Source organism: Salvelinus fontinalis, chromosome 18, assembly GCF_029448725.1.
Source record: "Salvelinus fontinalis isolate EN_2023a chromosome 18, ASM2944872v1, whole genome shotgun sequence".
In the NCBI taxonomy this organism is placed as follows: domain Eukaryota; kingdom Metazoa; phylum Chordata; class Actinopteri; order Salmoniformes; family Salmonidae; genus Salvelinus; species Salvelinus fontinalis.
The window spans coordinates 58,700,192-58,720,470 of NC_074682.1; positions in this window are offsets into that span (position 1 = coordinate 58,700,192).

Sequence of the window (20,279 nt, forward strand, 5' to 3'; positions counted from 1 at the left end):
CTTCAAAAAATGTTAAGAGTTTTACTCTTATTTAAATGATTATACACAATTCATGTCACAAACACAAAGTTATGTATATGGGGCATACAACCAATTCTCAGCTCTGCAGATTTTGCTACGAAGAGACATTAGATCGCTTATGTTGCTTTCGACCGCCGATGTCGCTTGATTCTGGTCACAGGTTCCAGGAATGGCCGAAAAAAATGTCAACATTTATCTGAAATCAAACGTTCAGATAGCGCTGGTGGGAGATTTGGAAACTCAAGAGTCACAATCAATAATATAAAACTTTTAGTAAAAATGTACTGAGAAGCTGAGGGGTGGGGTTATAGTGATAGGTGGGATGAACTGAGAGTAGCTGAGGGGTGGGGTTAAGGTGATAGGTGGGATGGACTGAGAGTAGCAGGGGTGGGGTTAAGGTGATAGGGGGGATGAACTGAGAGTAGCTGAGGGGTGGGGTTAAGGTGATAGGGGGGATGAACTGAGTAGCTGAGGGGTGGGGTTAAGGTGATAGGTGGGATGGACTGAGAAGCTGAGGGGTGGGGTTAAGGTGATAGGTGGGATGGACTGAGAAGCTGAGGGGTGGGGTTAAGGTGATAGGTGGGATGGACTGAGAGTAGCAGGGGTGGGGTTAAGGTGATAGGTGGGATGAACTGAGAGTAGCTGAGGGGTGGGGTTAAGGTGATAGGTGGGATGGACTGATAGTAGCTGAGGGGTGGGGTTAAGGTGATAGGGGGGATGAACTGAGTAGCTGAGGGGTGGGGTTAAGGTGATAGGTGGGATGGACTGAGAAGCTGAGGGGTGGGGTTAAGGTGATAGGTGATAGGTGGGATGGACTGATAGTAGCTGAGGGGTGGGGTTAAGGTGATAGGTGATAGGTGGGATGGACTGATAGTAGCTGAGGGGTGGGGTTAAGGTGATAGGTGATAGGTGGGATGGCCTGAGAAGCTGAGGGGTGGGGTTAAGGTGATAGGTGGGATGGACTGAGAGTAGCTGAGGGGTGGGGTTAAGGTGATAGGTGGGATGGACTGAGAAGCTGAGGGGTGGGGTTAAGGTGATAGGTGGGATGGACTGAGAAGCTGAGGGGTGGGGTTAAGGTGATAGGTGGGATGAACTGAGAGTAGCTGAGGGGTGGGGTTAAGGTGATAGGTGGGATGAACTGAGAGTAGCTGAGGGGTGGGGTTAAGGTGATAGGTGATAGGTGGGATGGACTGATAGTAGCTGAGGGGTGGGGTTAAGGTGATAGGTGATAGGTGGGATGGACTGAGAAGCTGAGGGGTGGGGTTAAGGTGATAGGTGGGATGGACTGAGAAGCTGAGGGGTGGGGTTAAGGTGATAGGTGGGATGGACTGAGAAGCTGAGGGGTGGGGTTAAGGTGATAGGTGATAGGTGGGATGGACTGATAGTAGCTGAGGGGTGGGGTTAAGGTGATAGGTGATAGGTGGGATGGACTGAGAAGCTGAGGGGTGGGGTTAAGGTGATAGGTGGGATGGACTGAGAAGCTGAGGGGTGGGGTTAAGGTGATAGGTGGGATGGACTGAGAGTAGCTGAGGGGTGGGGTTAAGGTGATAGGTGGGATGGACTGAGAAGCTGAGGGGTGGGGTTAAGGTGATAGGTGGGATGGACTGAGAAGCTGAGGGGTGGGGTTAAGGTGATAGGTGATAGGTGGGATGGACTGATAGTAGCTGAGGGGTGGGGTTAAGGTGATAGGTGATAGGTGGGATGGACTGAGAGTAGCTGAGGGGTGGGGTTAAGGTGATAGGTGATAGGTGGGATGGACTGAGAAGCTGAGGGGTGGGGTTAAGGTGATAGGTGGGATGGACTGAGAGTAGCTGAGGGGTGGGGTTAAGGTGATAGGTGATAGGTGGGATGGACTGATAGTAGCTGAGGGGTGGGGTTAAGGTGATAGGTGATAGGTGGGATGGACTGAGAAGCTGAGGGGTGGGGTTAAGGTGATAGGTGGGATGGACTGAGAGTAGCTGAGGGGTGGGGTTAAGGTGATAGGTGGGATGGACTGAGAAGCTGAGGGGTGGGGTTAAGGTGATAGGTGGGATGAACTGAGAGTAGCTGAGGGGTGGGGTTAAGGTGATAGGTGATAGGTGGGATGGACTGATAGTAGCTGAGGGGTGGGGTTAAGGTGATAGGTGATAGGTGGGATGGCCTGAGAAGCTGAGGGGTGGGGTTAAGGTGATAGGTGGGATGGACTGAGAGTAGCTGAGGGGTGGGGTTAAGGTTATAGGTGGGATGGACTGAGAAGCTGAGGGGTGGGGTTAAGGTGATAGGTGGGATGGACTGAGAAGCTGAGGGGTGGGGTTAAGGTGATAGGTGGGATGGACTGAGAAGCTGAGGGGTGGGGTTAAGGTGATAGGTGGGATGGACTGATAGTAGCTGAGGGGTGGGGTTAAGGTGATAGGTGATAGGTGGGATGGCCTGAGAAGCTGAGGGGTGGGGTTAAGGTGATAGGTGGGATGGACTGAGAGTAGCTGAGGGGTGGGGTTAAGGTTATAGGTGGGATGGACTGAGAAGCTGAGGGGTGGGGTTAAGGTGATAGGTGGGATGGACTGACAGCAGCTGAGGGGTGGGGTTAAGGTGATAGGTGGGATGGACTGAGAGTAGCTGAGGGGTGGGGTTAAGGTGATAGGATGGACTGAGAGTAGCTGAGGGGTGGGGTTAAGGTGATAGGTGGGATGGACTGACAGTAGCTGAGGGGTGGGGTTAAGGTGATAGGTGGGATGGACTGAGAAGCTGAGGGGTGGGGTTAAGGTGATAGGTGGGAGGAACTGAGAGTAGCTGAGGGGTGGGGTTAAGGTGATAGGTGGGATGAACTGAGAGTAGCTGAGGGGTGGGGTTAAGGTGATAGGTGGGATGGACTGAGAGTAGCTGAGGGGTGGGGTTAAGGTGATAGGTGGGATGGACTGACAGTAGCTGAGGGGTGGGGTTAAGGTGATAGGTGGGATGGACTGACAGCAGCTGAGGGGTGGGGTTAAGGTGATAGGATGGACTGAGAAGCTGAGGGGTGGGGTTAAGGTGATAGGTGGGATGGACTGAGAGTAGCTGGGGGTGGGGTTAAGGTGATAGGTGGGATGAACTGAGAAGCTGAGGGGTGGGGTTAAGGTGATAGGTGGGATGGACTGATAGTAGCTGAGGGGTGGGGTTAAGGTGATAGGTGGGATGGACTGAGAGTAGCTGGGGGGTGGGGTTAAGGTGATAGGTGGGATGGACTGAGAAGCTGAGGGGTGGGGTTAAGGTGATAGGTGGGATGGACTGAGAAGCTGAGGGGTGGGGTTAAGGTGATAGGTGGGATGGACTGAGAAGCTGAGGGGTGGGGTTAAGGTGATAGGTGGGATGAACTGAGAGTAGCTGAGGGGTGGGGTTAAGGTGATAGGTGGGATGGACTGAGAAGCTGAGGGGTGGGGTTAAGGTGATAGGTGGGATGGACTGAGTGTAGCTGAGGGGTGGGGTTAAGGTGATAGGTGGGATGGACTGAGAAGCTGAGGGGTGGGGTTAAGGTGATAGGTGGGATGGACTGAGAGTAGCTGAGGGGTGGGGTTAAGGTGATAGGTGGGATGGACTGAGAAGCTGAGGGGTGGGGTTAAGGTGATAGGTGGGATGGACTGAGAAGCTGAGGGGTGGGGTTAAGGTGATAGGTGGGATGGACTGACAGTAGCTGAGGGGTGGGGTTAAGTTGATAGGTGGGATGGACTGACAGTAGCTGAGGGGTGGGGTTAAGGTGATAGGTGGGATGAACTGAGAGTAGCTGAGGGGTGGGGTTAAGTGATAGGTGGGATGGACTGAGAAGCTGAGGGGTGGGGTTAAGGTGATAGGTGGGATGGACTGACAGTACCTGAGGGGTGGGGTTAAGGTGATAGGTGGGATGGACTGAGAAGCTGAGGGGTGGGGTTAAGGTGATAGGTGGGATGGACTGAGAGTAGCTGAGGGGTGGGGTTAAGGTGATAGGTGGGATGGACTGAGAGTAGGTGAGGGGTGGGGTCAAAAGCTCATGTTCTATAGTAGTTATGACTGAAAACACAATATATCCTTATTATCTATCCAGATGTAATGTATATCAAATGACTTTATTCTTGCTATGTAATTACTGTGGGAAAAAGAAATGCCATGTGTGTAGACTGTAAATGTAACAAAAGAAAAAGATGGAGAAACAAAGTTTATTTTTGTCCTCAAGAGAATAATAAAAGTGTTATCTATATCAAGGTCACTGATCAGATATGAATCCCTTCAAGCAAACGCAGCCAGGATCCCAGTGATAATCTGAGCAGAAGTCAAGGACAGCGCTAAATACAATATTTGTTGATATTGGTCAAATGGTAACACTTGAGTTTTCAATTTTCAACAAATCAGTTGCTGGAAGTGGAGGAGAACAGTAATCGTGTTCTCATGTGCACCGGACACAAAATCAACTAAATAACACCCTGACGCTTAGCTATTATTTTTCACCATTATCACTTGTCATAGTTAATTCATTATGATTAATTTACTATCAAATAATATGCAGATGAGTGACAGAGTCACCGTACTGTATAAAACACTAATCAACAGCTGTCTCATTAGAATACACGTTTATTAATGAGATCGTTTTGTTTAAATTCATATTTAATGATCAGATAAATAAAAAGGGAAACTTTCTAATACAGTATGACTGATCACTCTCCCTCTATCAGATCGTGGTCATGTGTAGTAGTAGTTTACCAAATAAAAACAGCAATAGTACATTTACCATTTTAGATTGTTTAGTACAGAAATGGTTTAGCACAGAAATGGTTTAGCACAGAACTGGTTTAGCACAGAAATGGTTTAGTACAGAAATGGTTTAGTACAGAAATGGTTTAGTACAGAAATGGTTTAATACAGAAATAGTTTAATACAGAAATGGTTTAATACAGAAATGGTTTAGCACAGAACTGGTTTAGCACAGAAATGGTTTAGCACAGAACTGGTTTAGCACAGAAATGGTTTAGCACAGAAATGGTTTAGCACAGAAATGGTTTAGCACAGAAATGGTTTAGTACAGAAATGATTTAGTACAGAAATGGTTTAGCACAGAAATGGTTTAGCACAGAAATGGTTTAGTACAGAAATGGTTTAGCACAGAACTGGTTTAGCACAGAAATGGTTTAGCACAGAAATGGTTTAGCACAGAAATGGTTTAGCACAGAAATGGTTTAGCACAGAAATGGTTTAGCACAGAAATTATTTAGTACAGAAATAGTTTAGTAAAGAAATTGTTCAGCACAGAAAGAGTTAGTTCAACAATCAGCATGCAGTCAACCTCTTCCTGTCACGGTCTTCCCAGAAGGAGATAAAATAGAACACAATAGAATACACTAAAAGGTGACTACAAGGATAGAATACACTAAAAGGTGACTACAAGGATAGAATACACTAAAAGGTGACTACAAGGATAGAATACACTAAAAGGTGACTACAAGGATAGAATACACTAAAAGGTGACTACAAGGATGGAAACAGAAAAGGGTGTTGTACTGTTGTACATTACTCATCTCATATGTATATGTATATACTGTACTCTATATCATCTACTGCATCTTGCCATCTTTATGTAATACATGGACCACTAGCCACTTTAAACTATGCCACTTTATGTTTACATACCCTACATTACTCATCTCTTATGTATATGTATATACTGTACTCTATATCATCTACTGCATCTTGCCATCTTTATGTAATACATGTATCACTAGCCACTTTAAACTATGCCACTTTATGTTTACATACCCTACATTACTCATCTCTTATGTATATGTATATACTGTACTCTATATCATCTACTGCATCTTGCCATCTTTATGTAATACATGGACCACTAGCCACTTTAAACTATGCCACTTTATGTTTATATACCCTACATTACTCATCTCATATGTATATGTATATACTCTACACTATACCATCTACTGCATCTTGCCTATGCCGTTCTGTACCATCAGTCATTCATATATCTTTATGTACATATTATTTATCCCTTTACACTTGTGTGTGTATAAGGTAGTAGTTGTGGAATTGTTAGGTTAGATTACTAGTTGGTTATTACTGCATTGTCGGAACTAGAAGCACAAGCATTTCGCTACACTCGCATTAACATCTGCTAACCATGTGTATGTGACAAATACAATTTGATTTGATTTACTGTACAGTATATGTAGAATTATTTAAAGTGGAACTGGCAGCATTTTAACTGCTTTGCAGATATGAAACAAACAGACAATTATAACATCAGTCAAAAAATATCCAATTCCCAGTTTATGCTACTAAACTGACTTTATATGAGGTTTTAAAAATAGGTTATATTTGAGTCAAAGTTCCATGACGTACAGTAAAACATTGTTGGTAGAATGGATGGATGCAGTTCAATGATTAATATAATTCACCAATAGATTGCTTTGGTAGTCCCAAAATATATTATTAGATTGTAAATCGCAGCTGGCCTAGTACATTGTCTGCTGCCTCCAGCCATTCGGGATGCCCTGTTCCAGTTTAAACGAGTCAACATTTTGGACAAAAACGGACGAACGTTAACTAAGGCTGGGAATGTCAATACAATCAAACTAGCAAGGGCAACGATCACAAGTCAGCCATAACACGACTAGTAGGCTAGCGTATCTATTTATGTAGCTAGCTAAAAACACCCAGCCTAACGATAGCTAGCTAGCTGCTAGTGTAACGGATGTGAAATGGCTAGCTAGTTAGCGGGTACGCGCTAGTAGCATTTCAATCAGTTACGTCACTTGCTCTGAGACTTAAGTAGGGTTTCCCCTTGCTCTGCAAGGGCCGTGGCCTTTGTAAAGCGATGGGTAACGATGCTTCGTGGGTGACTGTTGTTGATGTGTGCAGAGGGTCCCTGGTTCGCGCCCGTGTCGGGGCGAGGGGACGACGTAAAGTTATACTGTTACACTAGGAGGACTTCACGCCATTAGAGGAGTGGGTGAGAAAATGTGAATCACTTCTCTAGCTATGCTGAATAACTGTTATCCAGTTAGCATATCTCTTGCGTTCGCAAATTCACTCTGGTTAGCTATTTATTCCGATTTCGGAGCACTCTCGTCTAACTGATGAATATATGAACGCGCAAAACCCGCTGAATGTGACCGGTGTCATTAAACGTAGGCAAGAAGAGTTATAGTTAGTCAGGCAGGCTCTAGATAACATGTAAAACAGCCTAAACAGCTCTGCTAGGGAAAGTAAAATGGTCAGGGAGGTATTCTCTCATTTGTGTCTGGAAGTAGTTAGTTGGCAAAAATAAAATAAATAAATAAGCTAGCCAACTTTAGCCATTTCAAAAAATAAATATTAACTTTATTTAACTAGGCAAGTCAGTTAAAGAATAAATTCTTATTTACAATGCAGCTGACAAGGTAATAATCTGTTGTTCTGCCCCTGAACAAGGCAGTTAACCCACTGTTCCAAGGCCGTCATTGAAAATAAGAATTTGTTCTTAACTGACCTGCCAAGTTAAATAAAGGTTAAAAATATTGAGCAGTGTATATACATACATGTCAGTCAATGTGTAACGGATGTGAAATGGCTAGCTAGTTAGCGGGTACGCGCTAGTAGCATTTCAATCAGTTACGTCACTTGCTCTGAGACATTAAGTAGGGTTGCCCCTTGCTCTGCAAGGGCCGCGGCTTTTGTGGAGCGATGGGTAACCCTGCTTCGTGGGTGTCAGTTGCTGATGTGTGCAGAAGGTCCCTGGTTCGGGCCCGGGTCGGGGTGAGGGGACGACGTAAAGTTATACAGTTACAAATGCATGCGTTGTCCCAACCAAGCAGGGATGTGACCTATAAGGAGCGTTGGTGGCAAATCTGATGGCCGAATGCTAAAGAACATCTAGCTGCAGCTAGCGACTGGAACGAGCTGCAACAAACACTCAAACTGGACAGTTTTATCTCCATCTCTTCATTCAAAGACTCAATTATGGACACTCTTACTGACAGTTGTGGCTGCTTAGCGTGTATTGTTGTCTCTACGTTCTTGCCCTTTGTGCTGTTGTCTGTGCCCAATAATGTTTGTACCATGTTTTGTGTTGCTACCATGTTGTTGTCATGTTGTGTTGCTACCATGTTGTGTTGCTACCATGTTGTTGTCATGTGTTGCTACCATGTTGTGTTGTCATGTGTTGCTGCTTTGCTATGTTGTTGTCTTAGGTCTTTCTCTATGTTGTGTTGTCTCTCTTGTCGTGATGTGGGTTTTGTCCTATATTTATATTATATATTATAAAAAGATGTCCAACTCCCCGTAGGAGGCCTTTTGTCTTTTTGTAGGCCGTCATTTAAAAAAATATATAGATCTTTTTTTTAACCAGAGCATGGAGGAGCTACCAGGAGACAGGCCAGTACATCAGGAGACGTGGAGGAGGCCGTAGGAGGGCAACAACCCAGCAGCAGGACCTCTACCTCCGCCTTTGTGCAAAGAGGAGCACTGCCAGAGCCCTGCAAAATGACCTCCAGCAGGCTACAAATGTGCATGTGTCTGCTCAAACGGTCAGAAACAGACTCCATGAGGGTGGTATGAGGGCCCGACGTCCACAGGTGGGGGTTGTGCTTACAGCCCAACACCGTGCAGGACGTTTCGCATTTGCCAGAGAACACCAAGATTGGCAAATTCGCCACTGGCGCCCTGTGCTCGTCACAGATGAAAGCAGGTTCACACTGAGCACATGTGACAGACGTGACAGAGTCTGGAGACGCCGCGGAGAACGTTCTGCTGCCTGCAACATCCTCCAGCATGACCGGTTTGGCGGTGGGTCAGTCATGGTGTGGGGTGGCATTTCTTTGTGGGGCCGCACAGCCCTCCATGTGCTCGCCAGAGGTAGCCTGACTGCCATTAGGTACCGAGATGAGATCCTCAGACCCCTTGTGAGACCATATGCTGACACATGCACATTTGTGGCCTGCTGGAGATCATTTTGCAGGGCTCTGGCAGTGCTCCTCCTTGCACAAAGGCGGAGGTAGCGGTCCTGCTGCTGGGTTGTTGCCCTCCTACGACCTCCTCCACGTCTCCTGATGTACTGGCCTGTCTCCTGGTAGCGCCTCCATGCTCTGGACACTACGCTGACAGACACAGCAAACCTTCTTACCACAGCTCGCATTGATGTGCCATCCTGGATGAGCTGCACTACCTGAGCCACTTGTGTGGGTTGTAGACTCCGTCTCATGCTACCACTAGAGTGAAAGCACCGCCAGCATTCAAAAGGGACCAAAACATCAGCCAGGAAGCATAGGAACTGAGAAGTGGTCTGTGATCACCACCTGCAGAACCACTCCTTTATTGGAGGTGTCTTGCTAATTGCCTATAATTTTCACCTGTTGTCTATTCCATTTGCACAACAGCATGTGAAATGTATTGTCAATCAGTGTTGCTTCCTAAGTGGACAGTTTGATTTCACAGAAGTGTGATTGACTTGGAGTTACATTGTGTTGTCTAAGTGTTCCCTTTATTTTTTTGAGCAGTGTATATATATTCTTAATCCATTCTTTACTTAGATTTACGTGTATTTGGGGTATATGTTGTGAAACTGTTACTTCTAACATTACATGTTAGATATTGCTGCACTGTCGGAGCTAGAAGCACAAGCATTTTGCTACACCCGCAATAACATCTGCTAAAAACGTGTATGTGACCAATAACATCTGCTAACCATGTGACCAATACCATCTGCTAACCATGTGACCAATAACATCTGCTAACCATGTGTATGTGACCAATAACATCTGCTAACCACGTGACCAATAACATCTGCTAACCACGTGACCAATAACATCTGTTAATCACGTGACCAATAACATCTGCTAACCATGTGACCAATAACATCTGTTAATCACGTGACCAATAACATCTGCTAACCATGTGACCAATAACATCTGTTAATCATGTGACCAATAACATCTGCTAACCATGTGTATGTGACCAATAACATCTGCTAACCACGTGACCAATAACATCTGCTAACCATGTGACCAATAGCATCTGCTAACCACGTGACCAATAACATCTGTTAACCACGTGACCAATAACATCTGCTAACCACGTGACCAATAACATCTGCTAACCACGTGACCAATAACATCTGCTAACCATGTGACCAATAACATCTGCTAACCATGTGACCAATAACATCTGCTAACCACGTGACCAATAACATCTGCTAACCATGTGACCAATAACATCTGCTAACCATGTGACCAATAACATCTGCTAACCATGTGACCAATAACATCTGCTAACCATGTGACCAATAACATCTGCTAACCATGTGACCAATAACATCTGCTAACCACGTGACCAATAACATCTGCTAACCACGAGATGCTTTATTTAAATGTTCCTTCGTTAGATTTTTATCTCATCTCGCTCTGGCTGGCATTAACGTTGGTTATTGATCTTGTATTTGATGTGCATAAAAGGAAAAATAGCCGACCTTTTCATGGTTGTTTGATCAATAGGACTGTAAAGTTCCCAAATGTAAAAGAGGACTCCCGTGATATTTGCATATTTGCAGAAATCCATTCAAGTGGATTTTGTGGATTTTGCAGAATGTGTTCTAAAGATCTATTTACGCTGTTGCCTGTAAACACACAGTCCAGTTCATAGTGAATGATGACAGGCCCTACTGCCTGTAAACACACAGTCCAGTTCAAAGTGAATGATGACAGGCCCTACTTCCTGTAAACACACAGTCCAGTTCAAAGTGAATGATGACAGGCCCTACTTCCTGTAAACAAACAGTCCAGTTCATAGTGAATGATGACAGGCCCTACTTCCTGTAAACACACAGTCCAGTTCAAAGTGAATGATGACAGGCCCTACTTCCTGTAAACACACAGTCCAGTTCAAAGTGAATGATGACAGGCCCTACTTCCTGTAAACACACAGTCCAGTTCAAAGTGAATGATGACAGGCCCTACTTCCTGTAAACACACAGTCCAGTTCAAAGTGAATGATGTCAGGCCCTACTTCCTGTAAACACACAGTCCAGTTCATAGTGAATGATGACAGGCCCTACTTCCTGTAAACACACAGTCCAGTTCAAAGTGAATGATGACAGGCCCTACTTCCTGTAAAACACACAGTCCAGTTCAAAGTGAATGATGGCAGGCCCTACTGCCTGTAAACACACAGTCCAGGTGGCGGTGGGACTATTTACAGATGTTAATCATGTTTCCTGGGTAACATAGTGTAAACAGGATGTGTATACGGAAGTCCAGAGAGGACATATGAAGAATTTAAAAAAAAATCCCTCATTACGTCGCGATCACGACTTATTTATCTCATGATCACTACATAACCAAAGTTGTTTTGTCGAGATAACGAGATAATCAAAAGAGATAATCAAGTGCCACGCATCATTCTTTCATTTGTGCACATTCCCCACGAGAACTTAACTGTTCCACAAGCTAGCTCTTGGCTCAAGGTAAGGGACATTTAGCTTGCTAACGTTCTAACTTATAAACTGATAATGAGCTCCCAACACAAATGAATGAATGATGTTAGCATGAAATGTACCGTCCCTTAAGTGTAGTAATTAATAAAAACATATGTCCTGGTCTGCTGCCTCATCGGTCATCAATACATGATCTATTTACAGAGTTTCTCCTGATCCACCGTGAGGTCTGCTACTGTCATCAATACATGATCTATTTACAGAGTTTCTCCTGATCCACCGTGAGGTCTGCTACCTCATCGGTCATCAATACATGATCTATTTACAGAGTTTCTCCTGATCCACCGTGAGGTCTGCTACTGTCATCAATACATGATCTATTTACAGAGTTTCTCCTGATCCACCGTGAGGTCTGCTACCTCATCGGTCATCAATACATGATCTATTTACAGAGTTTCTCCTGATCCACCGTGAGGTCTGCTACTGTCATCAATACATGATCTATTTACAGAGTTTCTCCTGATCCACCGTGAGGTCTGCTACCTCATCGGTCATCAATACATGATCTATTTACAGAGTTTCTCCTGATCCACCGTGAGGTCTGCTACTGTCATCAATACATGATCTATTTACAGAGTTTCTCCTGATCCACCGTGAGGTCTGCTACTGTCATCAATACATGATCTATTTACAGAGTTTCTCCTGATCCACCGTGAGGTCTGCTACTGTCATCAATACATGATCTATTTACAGAGTTTCTCCTGATCCACCGTGAGGTCTGCTACCTCATCGGTCATCAATACATGATCTATTTACAGAGTTTCTCCTGATCCACCGTGAGGTCTGTTGCCTCATCGGTCATCAATACATGATCTATTTACAGAGTTTCTCCTGATCCCCACAAAACACCTGTGTTATGTAGTGATCATGAGAAAGGAATATTGGTTATTATTCATATGTCCTCTCTGGCCTTCCATATGTATAGTCTGGCTATGTATGTATAACCTACAAAACAGCAGAATTTGCATTTAAAATGCAACTACTTCATGCATACAAGGGCATTGAACAGTGTCTATCTAGCTTCAACTAAATCAAAGCTCTAAAAACTAAATAATATTGGGTGTTCTACGGCTTCTATTTAAAATAATATTGAGTGTTCTACGGCTTCAATTTAAAATAATATTGAGTGTTCTACGGCTTCTATTTAACATAATATTGGGTGTTCTACGGCTTCTATTTAACATAATATTGGGTGTTCTACGGCTTCTATTTAAAATAATATTGAGTGTTCTACGGCTTCTATTTAACATAATATTGGGTGTTCTACGGCTTCTATTTAACATAATATTGGGTGTTCTACGGCTTCTATTTAACATAATATTGGGTGTTCTACGGCTTCTATTTAACATAATATTGGGTGTTCTACGGCTTCTATGTAACATAATATTGGGTGTTCTACGGCTTCTATTTAACATAATATTTGGTGTTCTACGGCTTCTATTTAACATAATATTGGGTGTTCTATATGGCTTCTATTTAACATAATATTGGGTGTTCTACGGCTTCTATTTAACATAATATTGGGTGTTCTACGGCTTCTATTTAACATAATATTGGGTGTTCTACAGCTTCTATTTAAAATAATATTGGGTGTTCTATGGCTTCTATTTAAAATAATATTGAGTGTTCTACGGCTTCTATTTAACATAATATTGGGTGTTCTATATGGCTTCTATTTAACATAATATTGGGTGTTCTATATGGCTTCTATTTAACATAATATTGGGTGTTCTACAGCTTCTATTTAAAATAATATTGGGTGTTCTACGGCTTCTATTTAACATAATATTGGGTGTTCTACGGCTTCTATTTAACATAATATTGGGTGTTCTATGGCTTCTATTTAAAATAATATTGAGTGTTCTACGGCTTCTATTTAACATAATATTGGGTGTTCTATATGGCTTCTATTTAACATAATATTGGGTGTTCTACGGCTTCTATTTAACATAATATTGGGTGTTCTACGGCTTCTATTTAACATAATATTGGGTGTTCTATATGGCTTCTATTTAACATAATATTGGGTGTTCTATATGGCTTCTATTTAACATAATATTGGGTGTTCTATATGGCTTCTATTTAACATAATATTGGGTGTTCTATATGGCTTCTATTTAACATAATATTGGGTGTTCTATATGGCTTCTATTTAACATAATATTGGGTGTTCTATATGGCTTCTATTTAACATAATATTGGGTGTTCTATATGGCTTCTATTTAACATAATATTGGGTGTTCTATATGGCTTCTATTTAACATAATATTGGGTGTTCTATATGGCTTCTATTTAACATAATATTGGGTGTTCTATATGGCTTCTATTTAACATAATATTGGGTGTTCTGTGGCTTCTATTTAACATAATATTGGGTGTTCTATATGGCTTCTATTTAACATAATATTGGGTGTTCTATGGCTTCTATTTAACATAATATTGGGTGTTCTACGGCTTCTATTTAACATAATATTGGGTGTTCTACAGCTTCTATTTAAAATAATATTGGGTGTTCTATGGCTTCTATTTAACATAATATTGGGTGTTCTACGGCTTCTATTTAACATAATATTGGGTGTTCTATGGCTTCTATTTAAAATAATATTGAGTGTTCTACGGCTTCTATTTAACATAATATTGGGTGTTCTATATGGCTTCTATTTAACATAATATTGTGTGTTCTATATGGCTTCTATTTAACATAATATTGGGTGTTCTACGGCTTCTATTTAACATAATATTGGGTGTTCTACGGCTTCTATTTAACATAATATTGGGTGTTCTATATGGCTTCTATTTAACATAATATTGGGTGTTCTATATGGCTTCTATTTAACATAATATTGGGTGATCTACGGCTTCTATTTAAAATAATATTGGGTGTTCTATGGCTTCTATTTAAAATATTATTGAGTGTTCTGTGGCTTCTATTTAACATAATATTGGGTGTTCTATGGCTTCTATTTAACATAATATTGGGTGTTCTACGGCTTCTATTTAACATAATATTGGGTGTTCTATGGCTTCTATTTAACATAATATTGGGTGTTCTACGGCTTCTATTTAAGTCTATTCAATATCATTACAGATGCAGAAATTAACCCGGAACTGATATAGTAGTGGCTTCTATTCTATCGTATTATCTGAACCTGCTTGTCCCACCTACACTCATGCTTGGCTAGCTATATTAAGATGAAAAGACTAACTGTAAGTCGCTCGGCATAAGAGCGTCTGCTATTATCAACAAAATGCCAAATGTATGAAGGCCGTAAAAACAACGAGGTCACCTAACTGCGGCTCTGTTGCGCACTATCCATCATCCATCACTGAAATATGCCGGCACGATCACTAGAAGCATCAACCATGACCGGGCCGATACAACGAATGCTGATCGGTGTTTTTTTCGGTAGGAAAATACTCTAACATCAAAGGTATAGGAGGTTATGATATGAATGATCCGCTCCGCTGAATGAGACGAGGCGACAGGGTAGCAACAGTGTGACTTTCCTAACGACGTGACTAACCGGCTCATCCTTCAGATGGCGCCTAAGTATAAAATCATCACTTCGTCCTCATGACTATTACCACTCGTATGACAACTGACAGCGGTGAAATGAAAAACGCAGCGGAGTGCCTCACTAGGCTATTCAAATTATAATACGAACCGCTGTCATCTGTAAGGAAGATATGTGGGTAACGTTAGCTATGTATTGGAACAGCGTTGGTGTCCTACCTGTGCCCGCTGTGTCTGTTTCAGGAGAAGGGAGACCAGAGCAAGCGCATTGAGGCGGAGATGCAGCATTTATAAGGTGTGAGAACTTGAAAGTCAGTTTGCGCTGTGAAAATCACGTTCCCGCTGGCCCCCAAAAGCGTTCCCAAAAAGATCGTTTGAATGACAAACTCATTTTGTCGCATGTTTTTGAGTAGCCTCGTACTTGTGGGTTAAGTTAAGATGCACCAGTTGCTTGAATTTCTGCCAATATTATTGGTTTGATTGGAATCGTGTTGTTTATTTTGGGGAATAGGGGTAGGCCTATGGGATAAATGTGTTGTGTATTTTTGTGACTACCGTACACGTGTGACTACAATCAAAGCAAAATCAGAAATACACAAACGAGGCAAAATTACTCAGCATTGACCGAACTTTGAAAGTTATTCCAAAACTTTGAATGAACATGAAATTGTTTAAATGCACTACATACATCTGCATATTAGTCCATGTTCCTAAAGCGCTTACTGGACTGCAAAGGGAACAAACAGTGCTACATAACACCATGTAACATTTCTTTCACATCATTTCAAAACGTACACTCACCCTCTGGGTGGGTGGGTGGGGGGGGGGGGGGGGGGGGGGGGTCGCTGCCAAGCCACAGTATATAAAGTCACCATCTTTTTAAAAACATTTTTTACCAAGATGTCTCCTTACCTATGTTACGTTCCTATTGTGTGTGTTTGGCGGTCCTGGGATGGCTGTCTATCCACGGAGCTAAAGATCCTGTCAACGTAAGAAAAGAGGCTCCTAAAAATTGATTTAGTGACTGAGATTTTTCCATTGCGTACCATATTGCCCACGGGGGGGTGTAAAACAAAGTGGGCGCATTATGGCGGCTGCAGTGGCATCCCAAATGACACCCTATTCCCTATTTAGTGCACTACTTTAGACCAGGGCTCATAAGGCTCTGGTCAAACGAAGTAGTGCACCAGATAGAGAATAGGGTGCCATTTTGGACGTAGAGATTGTGGTTTCATTGACCGAAGACAGAGCCGTGAGAATGCCCCCACTAGAAAAGAATGTGGGCTTCAAGGGAACATATGCACACTAAAAATGTTTATTACTGCTGCATATTGGTGATCCTATATAGGCATATTAATGTCCACAGTTTGGCCTTTGGAGACCAAATTGGTCAACCACAATTGCTAATGATGCTGCAAGTTCTATGAACACAGTAATATAATTCAAAGCATTTTTATTTAGTTTCCCCCGTCTTGCAATAATGCATTGGAAATTAAACTCTCTTGAGAGTACTATAGGTTTTCCAAAGACTTCTAATAATGGCCCCCCTTTAGTACAACACACACACCTACCTGTTTATGAACTTAGATCAGGATCTATGGTATGATGAAACAGGTTGTGTCAACAACAACAAAACCACTCCAATCTAATGAAATCTTAGGTCTCTCTGGTACAATTATTTCTGATGCTTGAAGTCTTCTCACTGGCAGGCATGGTGTGTGTGTCACCGCAGATGCTACACTGTCAGTTTCAGAGTGATATCTCTCTTTCTCTCTCTGTGTGTGTGTGTGTGTGTGTGTGTGTGTGTAGAGAATTGTGAACAGATGGGGTAAGATGTGTTTAATGTTCACTCAGCTAAGCCCCAGTCATGTAGTGGGGAGCGTAGTGCACTATATAGGGTATTATATGATGAGATGTAGTGGGGTTAACTAGTGCACTATATAGGGAATATATGATGAGATGTAGTGGGGAAACTAGTGCACTATATAGGGAATATATGATGAGATGTAGTGGGGAAACTAGTGCACTATATAGGGTATTATATGATGAGATGTAGTGGGGTTAACTAGTGCACTATATAGGGAATATATGATGAGATGTAGTGGGGAAACTAGTGCACTATATAGGGAATATATGATGAGATGTAGTGGGGAAACTAGTGCACTATATAGGGAATAAATGATGAGATGTAGTGGGGAAACTAGTGCACTATATAGGGAATATATGATGAGATGTAGTGGGGTTAACTAGTGCACTGTATAGGGAATATATGATGATATGTAGTGGGGAAACTAGTGCACTATATAGGGAATATATGATGAGATGTAGTGGGGTTAACTAGTGCACTATATAGGGAATAAATGATGAGTTTTAGTGGGGATACTAGTGCACTATATAGGGTATTATATGATGAGATGTATTGGGGAAACTAGTGCACTATATAGGGAATAAATGATGAGATGTAGTGGGGTTAACTAGGGCACTATACAGGGAATATATGATGAGATGTAGTGGGGAAACTAGTGCACTATATAGGGAATATATGATGAGATGTAGTGGGGTTAACTAGTGCACTATATAGGGAATATATGATGAGATGTAGTGGGGAAACTAGTGCACTATATAGGGAATATATGATGAGATATAGTGGGGTTAACTAGTGCACTATATAGGGAATATATGATGAGATGTAGTGGGGACCGTAGTGCACTATATAGGGAATATATGATGAGATGTAGTGGGGTTAACTAGTGCACTATATAGGGAATATATGATGAGATGTAGTGGGGTTAACTAGTGCACTATATAGGGAATATATGATGAGATGTAGTGGGGTTAACTAGTGCACTATATAGGGAATATATGATGAGATGTAGTGAGGAAACTAGTGCACTATATAGGGAATATATGATGAGATGTAGTGGAGAAACTAGTGCACTATATAGGGTATTATATGATGAGATGTAGTGGGGTTAACTAGTGCACTATATAGGGAATATATGATGAGATGTAGTGGAGAAACTAGTGCACTATATAGGGTATTATATGATGAGATGTAGTGGGGTTAACTAGTGCACTATATAGGGAATATATGATGAGATGTAGTGGAGAAACTAGTGCACTATATAGGGTATTATATGATGAGATGTAGTGGGGTTAACTAGTGCACTATATAGGGAATATATGATGAGATGTAGTGGGATTAACTAGTGCACTATATAGGGTATTATATGATGAGATGTAGTGGGGAAACTAGTGCACTATATAGGGAATAAATGATGAGATGTAGTGGGGAAACTAGTGCACTATATAGGGAATATATGATGAGATGTAGTGGGGAAACTAGTGCACTATATAGGGAATATATGATGAGATGTAGTGGGGGAAACTAGTGCACTATATAGGGAATATATGATGAGATGTAGTGGGGAAACTAGTGCACTATATAGGGAATATATGATGAGATGTAGTGGGGTTAACTAGTGCACTATATAGGGAATATATGATGAGATGTAGTGGGGTTAACTAGTGCACTATATAGGGAATATATGATGAGATGTAGTGGGGTTAACTAGTGCACTATATAGGGAATATATGATGAGATGTAGTGGGGTTAACTAGTGCACTATATAGGGAATATATGATGAGATGTAGTGGGGTTAACTAGTGCACTATATAGGGAATATATGATGAGATGTAGTGGGGTTAACTAGTGCACTATATAGGGAATATATGATGAGATGTAGTGGGGACCGTAGTGCACTATATAGGGAATATATGATGAGATGTAGTGGGGTTAACTAGTGCACTATATAGGGAATGTCACGTTCCTGACCTATTTATGTTAGTTTTTGTGTGTTAGTTGGTCAGGACGTGAGGTTGGGTGGGCATTCTATGTTATCTGTTTCTATGTTGGTTTCGGTTTGCCTGGTATGGCTCTTGATTAGAGGCAGGTGGTTTGCGTTTGCCTCTAATTAAGAGTCATATTTAGGTAGGGCATTCTCACTGTTTGTTTGTGGGTGATTGTCTCCTGTGTCTGTGTTATGTCTTACACCATACGGGATTGTTTCGGTTGTTCGTTTCGTTTCGGTTTATGTAGTCTGTTCCTGTGTCAGCGTGCTTCGTGTATATGTAAGTTCGTTTGTTCAGGTCTGTCTACATCGTTTTGTTATTTTGTTAGTTATATCCAGTATAGTTCGTTTTCGTCTTTGTCTATTTTGTTTATTTAATAAATCATTATGTGTTCAAACTTCGCTGCGCCTTGGTTCCCTCAATACTCCTCCTTTTCCGAAAATGGAGAGGAGGAGGAACGCCTTAACAGGGAATATATGATGAGATGTAGTGGGGTTAACTAGTGCACTATATAGGGAATATATGATGAGATGTAGTGGGGTTAACTAGTGCACTATATAGGGAATATATGATGAGATGTAGTGGGGTTAACTAGTGCACTATATAGGGTATTATATGATGAGATGTAGTGGGGTTAACTAGTGCACTATATAGGGTATTATATGATGAGATGTAGTGGGGAAACTAGTGCACTATATAGGGAATATATGATGAGATGTAGTGGGGTTAACTAGTGCACTATGTAGGGAATATATGATGAGATGTAGTGGGGTTAACTAGTGCACTATATAGGGAATATATGATGAGATGTAGTGGGGTTAACTAGTGCACTATATAGGGAATATATGATGAGATGTAGTGGGGTTAACTAGTGCACTATATAGGGAATATATGATGAGATGTAGTGGGGTTAACTAGTGCACTATATAGGGAATATATGATGAGATGTAGTGGGGTTAACTAGTGCACTATATAGGGAATATATGATGAGATGTAGTGGGGAAACTAGTGCACTATATAGGGAATATATGATGAGATGTAGTGGGGAAACTAGTGCACTATATAGGGAATATATGATGAGATGTAGTGGGGTTAACTAGTGCACTATATAGGGAATATATGATGAGATGTAGTGGGGGAAACTAGTGCACTATATAGGGAATATATGATGAGATGTAGTGGGGAAACTAGTGCACTATATAGGAAATATATGATGAGATGTAGTGGGGACCGTAGTGCACTATATAGGGTATTATATGATGAGATGTAGTGGGGTTAACTAGTGCACTATATAGGGAATATATGATGAGATGTAGTGGGGTTAACTAGTGCACTATATAGGGAATATATGATGAGATGTAGTGGGGAAACTAGTGCACTATATAGGGTATTATATGATGAGATGTAGTGGGGTTAACTAGTGCACTATATAGG